The sequence below is a fragment of the Callospermophilus lateralis genome, chromosome 17, assembly GCF_048772815.1.
Source record: "Callospermophilus lateralis isolate mCalLat2 chromosome 17, mCalLat2.hap1, whole genome shotgun sequence".
In the NCBI taxonomy this organism is placed as follows: Eukaryota; Metazoa; Chordata; class Mammalia; order Rodentia; family Sciuridae; genus Callospermophilus; species Callospermophilus lateralis.
The window spans coordinates 74,027,507-74,036,766 of NC_135321.1; the positions used below are offsets into that span (position 1 = coordinate 74,027,507).

General features: G+C 44.0%; 1 pseudogene; it reads left to right on the plus strand.

Moving 5' to 3' along the window:
- Positions 1-2,340: 2,340 nt before the first annotated feature.
- LOC143638121 (keratin, type II cytoskeletal 8 pseudogene) lies at positions 2,341-3,408 on the plus strand (annotated as a pseudogene).
- Positions 3,409-9,260: the final 5,852 nt, after the last annotated feature.

Here is a 9,260-nt window from a genome sequence, read left to right on the forward strand (position 1 = left end):
TGTTCCCCCAAGTTATTCAAGATCCTCAAATGTAATGACTGCATCAGAAAGGCACCCATGAGCCATTTAAATCCTTGTGTCTGAAAAATCTGGAGCTCCCATCTAGTTTACATGATTCTTGCCTTTGACTGAAAAATAAACGGCTCTGAGTTATAAACAGAAGATGGGAATTCTACATTTTCCATCTAAGCCCGGATGTTAGGTAGCAGCTGCCTTGGGTCTATAATTTATTTTTATCTTGTTCCTTTATAACATTAAATTTAAAATATATCTATTTCTCTATGCAAGTGGAGTGTCTAACCAAGCATTTTACATATGAAAATAAAATTTACTATCAGCACATCACATTGTAGCTGTCAAAAGGTTATTTTCTTGGACCCCAAGAAGCCATATCAACAATAACAATAATAATGTATCTCAAAAAAAAGAATAAATTTGAAGATTTCACACTTCTGGATTTGAAAAATCATGACCAAGTTACAATAATCCAAGCAGTGTGGTACTGGCATAAACATAGACCTATAAATCAACAGAACAGAGAACCCAGAAATAAACATATACATCTATGGCCAAAAGATCTTTGACAAGGGTATCAAAATCTCTTATTGGAGGAAGAATAGTCTTTTCAACAAATAATATTGGGGAAGCTGGTTATCTACATGCAACAGCATAGAGTTGTAACCTTATCTTATGCTACAGACAAAAATAACTCAAAACAGAAAAAAAAGCCTAAGTATAAAATCTAAGTAAAACACTTAGAAGAGAATATAGGGAAAAGTTTCATCATATCACTTTGGCAATGACTTCTGAGATGTGAAACAAAATAAAAAATAAATAAATTGGATTTTAACAAAATATAAAGCTTTTGTGCATCAAAAGACACAACTAACAGAGCAAAACCAACTCATGGAGCCCAGCAAGGTGGCATGTGCCTATAATCCCAGCTACTCTGGAGGCTGAGGAAGGAAGATCACGAGTTGGGTCCAACAGGTCAGGGTTTAAGATCCTGTCTCAGCATAAACCAAAAATGACTGGGGATGTAACTCAGTGATAGAGTTTTGACAGCATGTGTGAGTCCCTGACCACATGTGTCATTCCCAATACTGTGCAAAAGAAAGTATTGGAAGGGATGGGAGAAAATATTTGTAAATGATATATCTAATAAGGGATTAATACATAGAATATATAAAGAACTCCTACAACTAAAAAAAATATGATTAAAAATAAGTAATGTTGGGCTGGGGATGTGGCTCAAGTGGTAATGTGCTCGCCTGGCATGAGCGGGGTGCTGGGTTCGATCCTCAGCACCACATAAAATAAAATAAAGACATTGTGTCCACAGAAAACTGAAAAATAAATATTAAAAATTCTCTCTCTCTAAAAAAAAATGGGTAATGCAAGGTGCCCATCTATAATCCCAGCAGCTTAGAAGTCTGAGGCATGAGAATTGCCAGTTCAAAGCCAGCCTCAGGGGCTGGGGCTATAGCTCAGTGGTAGAGTGCTTGCCTCGCACATGTGAGGCACTGGGTTCCATCCTCAGCATCACATAAAAAAATAAATAAATAAAGATATTGTGTTTAAAAAAAAAAAAAAAAAGCCAGCCTCAGCAACTTAGCGAGGCCCTGAACAACTTAGCAAGACCCTCTCAAAATAAAATGTAAAAAGGGCTGGGGATGTGGCTCAGTGGTTAAGCACCCTTGGGTTCAATCACCAGTACAAAAAAAAAAAAGAAAGAAAAGAAAACTATTTTTTAAAAAATATTTATTTTAGTTGTAGTTGGACACAATACCTTTATTTTATTTATTTTTATGTGGTGCTGAGGATCAAACCCAGGGCCTCGAACGTGCTAGGTGAGTGCTCTACTGCTGAGCCACAACCCCAGCCCAAGAAAAGAAAATTCTGACATGCTACAACATGGATAAAACTTGAAAAAGTTGTGTTCAGTGAAATTAACCATTTCCAAAAGGACACATGCTATGATTCCACTTATATGAGATACCTAAAGTAGTCAAGTTCATAAATACAGAAAGTAGAATGAGACCCCTGTCTAGAAGTACCTCCTCAGCTACTTCTCAAAACTCCATCTGGCTTGGTTTCCCTGTCTTCACTCCAGCCTACACCATGTCTACCAGGGTGACCCAGAAATTCTCTAGAGTGTCTACCTTCAGCCCTGGGGTTTCAGCAGCTGCTTGTACATGAGTACCCCGGTGCCTGCCATGAGCTTCTAGAATTTCCCCTGGGTGGGCAGCATCAGCAGCTTCCAGGATGGCCTGGCAGTCACCGAGGGGTCTGGGAGTGGGGTATGGCAGGTCTGGTGGTGCTGGGGACATCACAGCCATCATGGTGAACCAGAGCCTGCTGAATCCTCCCGTGCTGGTGATGGGCCTCAACATCCAAACTGTGCACACCCAGCAGAAGCTGCAGATCAAAACCCTCAACAACTAATATGTCTCTTTTAATGACACAGTGTAGCTCCTCCATCATCAGAATAATATGCTGGAGACCAGGTGGAGCTTCCTGCAGCAGCAGAAGAAGGCTTGGGAAAAATGTGGACAAACAGCATGTTCGAATTCTACATCAACCAGCTTCCTGGGTACCTGAGCACACCAAGCCAGGAGAAACTGAAGCTGGAAGGGATCTTGGCAACTTGCAGGGGCTGAGGGACGACTTCAAGAATAGGACACCAAGCGTACGTTGATGGAGAATGAATCATCTTCCCCATGAAGGATGTGGATGAAGCTTGTGAGAACAAAGTAGAGCTGAGTCTTGCCTGGAAATGCTGATGAATGAGACCAAATTCTTCCATCAGTGTATAAAGAGATCTATGAGCTGAAGCACCAGATCTTAAACAGCTCATGGTCCTGTCCCTGGAGATGAATGGCATCATTGCTGAGGTCTGCATCGAACAGTAGGAGATCACCAATCGCCAGGGCTAAAGCTGAGAGCTATACCAGATCGTGTGGTGGGAAGTACAGGGATGATGTGTGTCGCACAGAGACAGAGATCTCCGAAGTAGACCGTTACATCATGCAGCTCCAGGATGGTTGGAGGGCCTCTGAGATCAGAGGGTGTCCTTGGAGTCTGCCATTACTAATGCTGGACAGTGAGAGAGCTGGCCTTCTTGGTGTGTGTGTGTGTGTGTGTGTGTGTGTGTTTTGCTGGGGATTGAACCCAGGGCCTTGTGCATGTGAGGCAAGCACTCTACCAACTGAGCTATATCCCCAGCCCTGAGAGCTGGCATTTAAGGATGCCAGCATCACACTGTCTGAACTGGAGGCTGCCCTGCAGTGAGAGAAGCAGGACATGGCACTGCAACTGCATGAGTACCTGGAGCTGAAGAACATCAAGCTGGCCCTGGGCACTGAGACCAGCATCCACTGCAAGCTTCTGGCGGGCAGGGAGAGATGACTAGAACCTGGAATGCAGAACATGAGTATCCATAAAAGACCATCTTGCAGGTGGGCCTAGCTTGGTTGGCCTTACAAGTCCTGACCTCAGATATGGCCTAGATTCCTTCCAGTTTGGGTTTTGGTGGGGTTCTGGTCCCTACAGTAACACCAAGGTCATGGTTGTAAAGAAGATCAGAATTAGCAATGGATTGCCAGCATCCAAGTTTTCTGAAGTCCTGTCCAAGTGATTGAGTGACTGGTCACTGCAGTCCCTCCCAACCTACCCACTCCCCAACCCTGTGGCTGCCCTGGGGTTTCTGGGAAAAGCAGCTTCAGGGAACCATGAGGAGCTAGAGTTCAACCTGAGGCTCAGCCCCAGCTTCATCTCACACTTGGGATGAAGTCTCCCGCTTAGGGTACCCCCTCTTGCCCAGGCCCCCAACTAAAAACCAGTTCAATTTTTTTCCCCAAATTACAGCCAGGCCCTCCACGCTCCCCTGCCCCAACCCCCCAAAAGAAAGAAAGCAGAATAGGGATTGCCAGGGGATGAGGAAAGAGAGTAGACCGAAACTCATGGGGGTAGAGGTCTCCGTCTGGGAAGATAAGAAAGTTCTAGAGATGGATGGTGGCTTGGCGGCACAGTCTGCTCAATGCCTCTGAGCTGTACACTGAAGCCCAAGTAAAATGGCCCATTTCTTTCCGTGCATTTTTTTTTTATGATTCTAGGGGTTGAACCCAGGACACTCTACTCACAACTGAGACAAGATCTTACCAGAGATTGTGTTGTGCTGTTGGTTCTTGTATCATTTGCATGAGAGGATTTCAAGCAAGATGCCAAACCTAGTAAATGTAGCAAAGTTTATCTGGAAAGAAATAAGAAGGGGGGAGAGGGTTTCCTTCAAGGGGGAGAGCGGGCCTCTCAGACAGGAGAGAGACAACTCACTTCTTTGAGAGCTCAGTTTTATTGGGGGTGGGAGGGGAGGTTTCTAAAGAATCCTGCCTGTGCACTACCTCTAGACTTTTGACTATATCACATTTTTTAAGGCCCTATGTTACCATCTAGGGCTGCTGGGTTCGTTGTCTCTGTTCGGCCCTTTGCCTACCCAAAATTGTATAGAAAGACACACTGAGAGTTAGCAGGTGGCCTGCTTGTCCAAGGCTGGGAAAGAGAGTGAACAGAGCCATTTGTCCTCAAGGTGTTTTTGTTTTTGAAAGATACTTCAAGATTTTGCTACATCAGGGCTACAATTCTGCTTTTGAAAATGTTTCGTGTCCCCTGTCAATTTACGTTCTTCTATAGCTCCAATTCTTTCTTTCTCACAGGTTTAAACGAGGTCAAAGGGTTCCTGATTTCCCAGCTGATTTCCGGACCTGTGTGTGTCCATGGGAAGCTTCCGCCTGTACTGTAGGGCAAACCTGCAGTGTGAGTCACGGGCTTCTGCATTTGCTAAGCTCACCGTACAAATCTTGCCAACAGAAATGAATTTTACAAGATTGTGCGCGAGGAAGTTCACTAAAGCTCCAAAATACTAGAAAGAACTTATCTACCTGTGGAAAAAGAATGAAATCCACAAAAACTGAATTCTACATAGCAATTATCTCCAAGAGAAAATAGATTTGCAGTCTAATAGATTTTGCATATTTTTGTAAAACAAATAATATATTAATGTATAAATGCAAGAAGATTCCAGGAGAATAATGTAAATGGTTAGCTGGAGGGGCAAGTATTGGGGGGGGATTATAAAAATAGATATAAATAAAAATTAAATTTATTTATTTTAAATTTATTTACTTTTTGAGACGGGGGTCTTGCTGTGCCTTCCAGGCTGGCCTTGAACTGGGCTCATGCAATCTTCCTGCCTCAGCCTCCTGAGTAGCAGGGTCTATGAGTGCTGGCCTTCACACCAGCTATACCATTTTAAAAAGCATGCATGTATGCAAGGGCTGGGGTGGTGGCTCAGTGGCAGAAAACACTTGCCTCACACATATGAGGCACTGGATTCCATCCTCATGTAAAATAAATAAATAAAATAAAGGTACTGTGTCCATCAAAACTAAAAAAAAAAAAAGAAAAGAAAAAATAATTTTAAAAGCATGCAAGATGATTGTTGACTTTAATCTTGTTTATATGATTTATTTTCCTCTGAAATGAAACTAATAAAATTAAAATAGAGAGGAAAAGGGTTTCTGTCTCAATTAATCTGCATCCTTACCCCCAGGACCAGTCTCTGTTTTCTAGTGAAATAGAACTGGATAAGTCCCTGCCTGTTGGAGTTGGGTGACTGCTTAGAAATCAGGATCCAGCATCTCCTGTTTCAGGGGGTGCCAGGATGTAGACCTTCACCTGCAACCTGAAGTTCAGGTCAACATGTTGACTTTGCCATGTGTGGATGAGGTTCCGTTGGGCAAGTGATTTTCCATCTCTAAGCTATAGGCCTCGCATTCCGGGGGTTTTAGGCTGATTATTTCAACAGATCTCTGAGTCATGGTTACAACCTCAGGCAAAGAAACTTGGAGAAAAGTCACACCAAACATTTGGATAAGGCAAGGGCAGGGTTTTGTTTTGTGTTGTTTCTTTTTTTTGCATGGAGTTGTTAAAACACTGGGGTGGGGTGGTGTGCAAAGGTGGCCTTGACAGTCTATATATATCTCAAAGGAAGTGAGTTAGGGATGTTCTATAGTGAGAACCTTACCTCACCCAGTAAGAACTGAGACCCTTCATATAATGGGTGTGGGGGTTGGGAGGGTGCTGGGGTTGTGGCTCAGTGGTAGAGCGCTTACCTAGCACATATGAAGCACTGGGTTTGACCCTCAGCACCGAATAAATACAAATAAACAAAATAAAGAACCGAGACCCAGAAAACAAAGTGTTCTATGAAAGCCACTTATAAGTTTCTTAGCCAAGGCAAGTCCAGGGTGGAGACAGGGTTAAGAGTAGGCAGATCTCATTCCTCTCTGCATTAAGGAAGAAGTTCACAATCTCCAAATGCATCTCCCTTCTGGGAGTCTGTTATCTATGCACCTTGGACATTACCAACTCTGAAGGTATACCTGGCTTCCCTTGCTCGCTGCCTCTTCCAGAGGCGGGGAGGAGGCAGAAGACACTGGCCAAGATGTCAAAAGTTTCCAAAGATGATTTGGAAGAAAAGATGAGAGGGGGGATATAGACATTTGCCCATAAGTGGAGGAAGCTTGGCATCCCTCTTGGGAATACGTTACCATAGAAGGATGGGAAGGCTCCAGTTTCTAGAACCAGGTTGGCACCACAGCTCTGCAGCACAACTGAGGGGCTGCTGGCAGGTTCAGTTCCCACCACCCTGGAGTCATGCAGCCCGGGAGAAAATTAATGCAAGCTGTGAATTTGGATTTTATAGTAACTACTTTGCAAAGAAGCCAGGTACAGTGGTGCATACCTGCAATCCCAGCTATTTGAGGGCTGGGAGGATCACTTGACCCCAGAAGTCCAAGGTCAGTCAAAGCAGTGAGACCCTTTCTCAGAAAATATATAAATAAACCAGTACAAGCTTTAAAGAAACAAGTGATGGGGCTGGGGATGTGGCTCAAGCGGTAGCGCGCTTACCTGGCATGTGTGCGACCCGGGTTCGATCCTCAGCACCACATATAAACAAAGATGTTGTGTCTGCCGAAAACTAAAAATGTAAATAAAACATTTTTTAAAAAAATTAAAAAAAAAAAGAAAAAAGAAACAAGTGAAATGGATTATAATGCCACAAATGTTATTTCAACATGAAATATGTGTAAAAATCAGTAAGATTTCACATTCTGTCTTCATGCTGAGTCTTCAAAATGTAACCAGGCGGGCACAGAGGTACATGCCTGTACTCCCAGTAGCTCGGGAGGTTGAGGCAGGAGGATTGCAAGTTCCAGGCCAGACTTAACAACTTAAAAAGGCCCTAAGCAACTTAGTGAGACCCTGTCTCAATATTAAAACAAATAAAAGACGGGCTGAGGATGTGGCTCTGTGGTTGAAAGTTCCTGGGTTCAATCCCTAGTTAAAAAAAAAAACAAAACTGATGTGTGTCTTAGGGTTTTGGGGGCATCTCAATTTGGACTTGCCAAGTTCAGGTGGTACCTGATTGTCCCCTGTGATTCATAGCCTCTACATTGGGCAATGCAGACCAGTGAAAGCAAATTCCCTCACTGCCTTTCTCTTCCCTCACACACTAGCCTGTGACAGGAGGAAGCATTCTGTCTCCAGGGTACTACACAGTTCATGGTGACTGAGACTAGCCTTAGTCCCAGGGCTGTACCTACTCAGCTGAGGGACTTTGGGAAGGAGCTAAGCCTGGTCTCTGGCTTCCTCTCCAAAAGAAACGTAGATAAGAATTGTTTTGATGGCTAAGTAACACAGGGGAAGGACAGGACAGACCTTGACGCAGAGGAGACATCAAAATACTCCAGCCTTGTGCTCCCCTTGGCCTACAGCCATGCTGGAATTTCTCTCATTCTAAAACAGGTTTCCCGCCAGGCATGGTGGTGCATGCCTGCAATCCCTGGAGGCTGAGAAAGGAGGATCACAAATTTGAAGCCAGCCTCAGTAACTTAGCCAGGTCCTGAGTAATTTAACGAGACCCTGTCTCAAAATAAAAAATAAAAATGGCTGGGGTTGTGGCTCAGGGGTAAAGGGCCCCTGGGTCCCATCCACAGTACCAAAACCAACCAACCAACCAACCAACCAAAACTCCAAAAAACAAAAATAAGTTTCCCCTTGTAGGGGAGGGAGAGAGCTCCCTACCTATCGTTAGTAGTCTTTCTCTCCTCCTCCTTCTTCTCTTCTATTCTTCCTTCTGAGATGGGATAGGAGGAAATCTCACTATGTTGCCCAGGCTGGCCTCAAATTCCTGATTCTCCTACCTCAGTAACTGGGGTCACCACACCCAGTTAATCCACCTTTAGTTCTTATGCGGGCTCTTTAGTTGGAGTCAAATTAATATGAAAGCGAAAGACAAGAGAAAAGCGTACAAGTTTTATTGATTTTATGTGTGTGTGTGTGTATCTTCATGAGAACAAAGTCTGAAGAATTGGCTATTGCAAGATGTTTTTGTACGTTTAAAATAAATAATAATACATTTGTGAAGGAATGACAGGACAAAGGGATTTCAGACTAGGATAGTAAATTCTAGAGATGTCATTAAGATATATATGGGGGTGGGGGAGTGATGCTAGTGGCAGGTAAATAAATTTATTTATTTATTCAGGTTTATTATAGCCCAACTGACAGTCTTTTCTTGTTTTTTTGCAGGGGGATGGGGTGCCGGGGATCGAACTCAGGGACACTTGGTCACTGAGCCACCTCCCCAGCCCTATTTTGCATTTTGTTTAGAGGCAAGGTTTCACTGAGTTGCTTGGCGCCTTGCTTTTTCAGAGGCTGGCTTTGAACTCGGGATCCTCCTACCCCAGCCTCCCAAACTGCTGGGATTACAGGTGTGCACCGCCGCACCGTCTGCAACTGACAGTTCAATGAGTTCATTTATTCAGTTCATTATAGCCCAACTGACAGTCTTGGTGATGGAGGCCATTTTCCTCTCTGGGTACAGGGAGGTCACCATCTTTACAACTTGCTGCCTGTAACAAAACAGGACAAATGGCCCTGTCTGAGATGACAATTTCTTGGGTGATTTCAGCTTGAAGTAACAAGTACACCAATGTGGCCTGTTTTGAGATGGCACACCCTCAGCTCCACCCCCAAACTTGTGTCCATCTCTCTATGGGGGTGGATCCTTCTGCGTTCATGTGAACTTCACCGTAGCCACGTTGCTGTTCTCACTTCCGCACCCCTGGCCACTTCTCTCCTCTGCAAAAAAATTTCCCTTCCCTCCCTGTCCTGGAACTGCTATCAGTCTCCTGAAG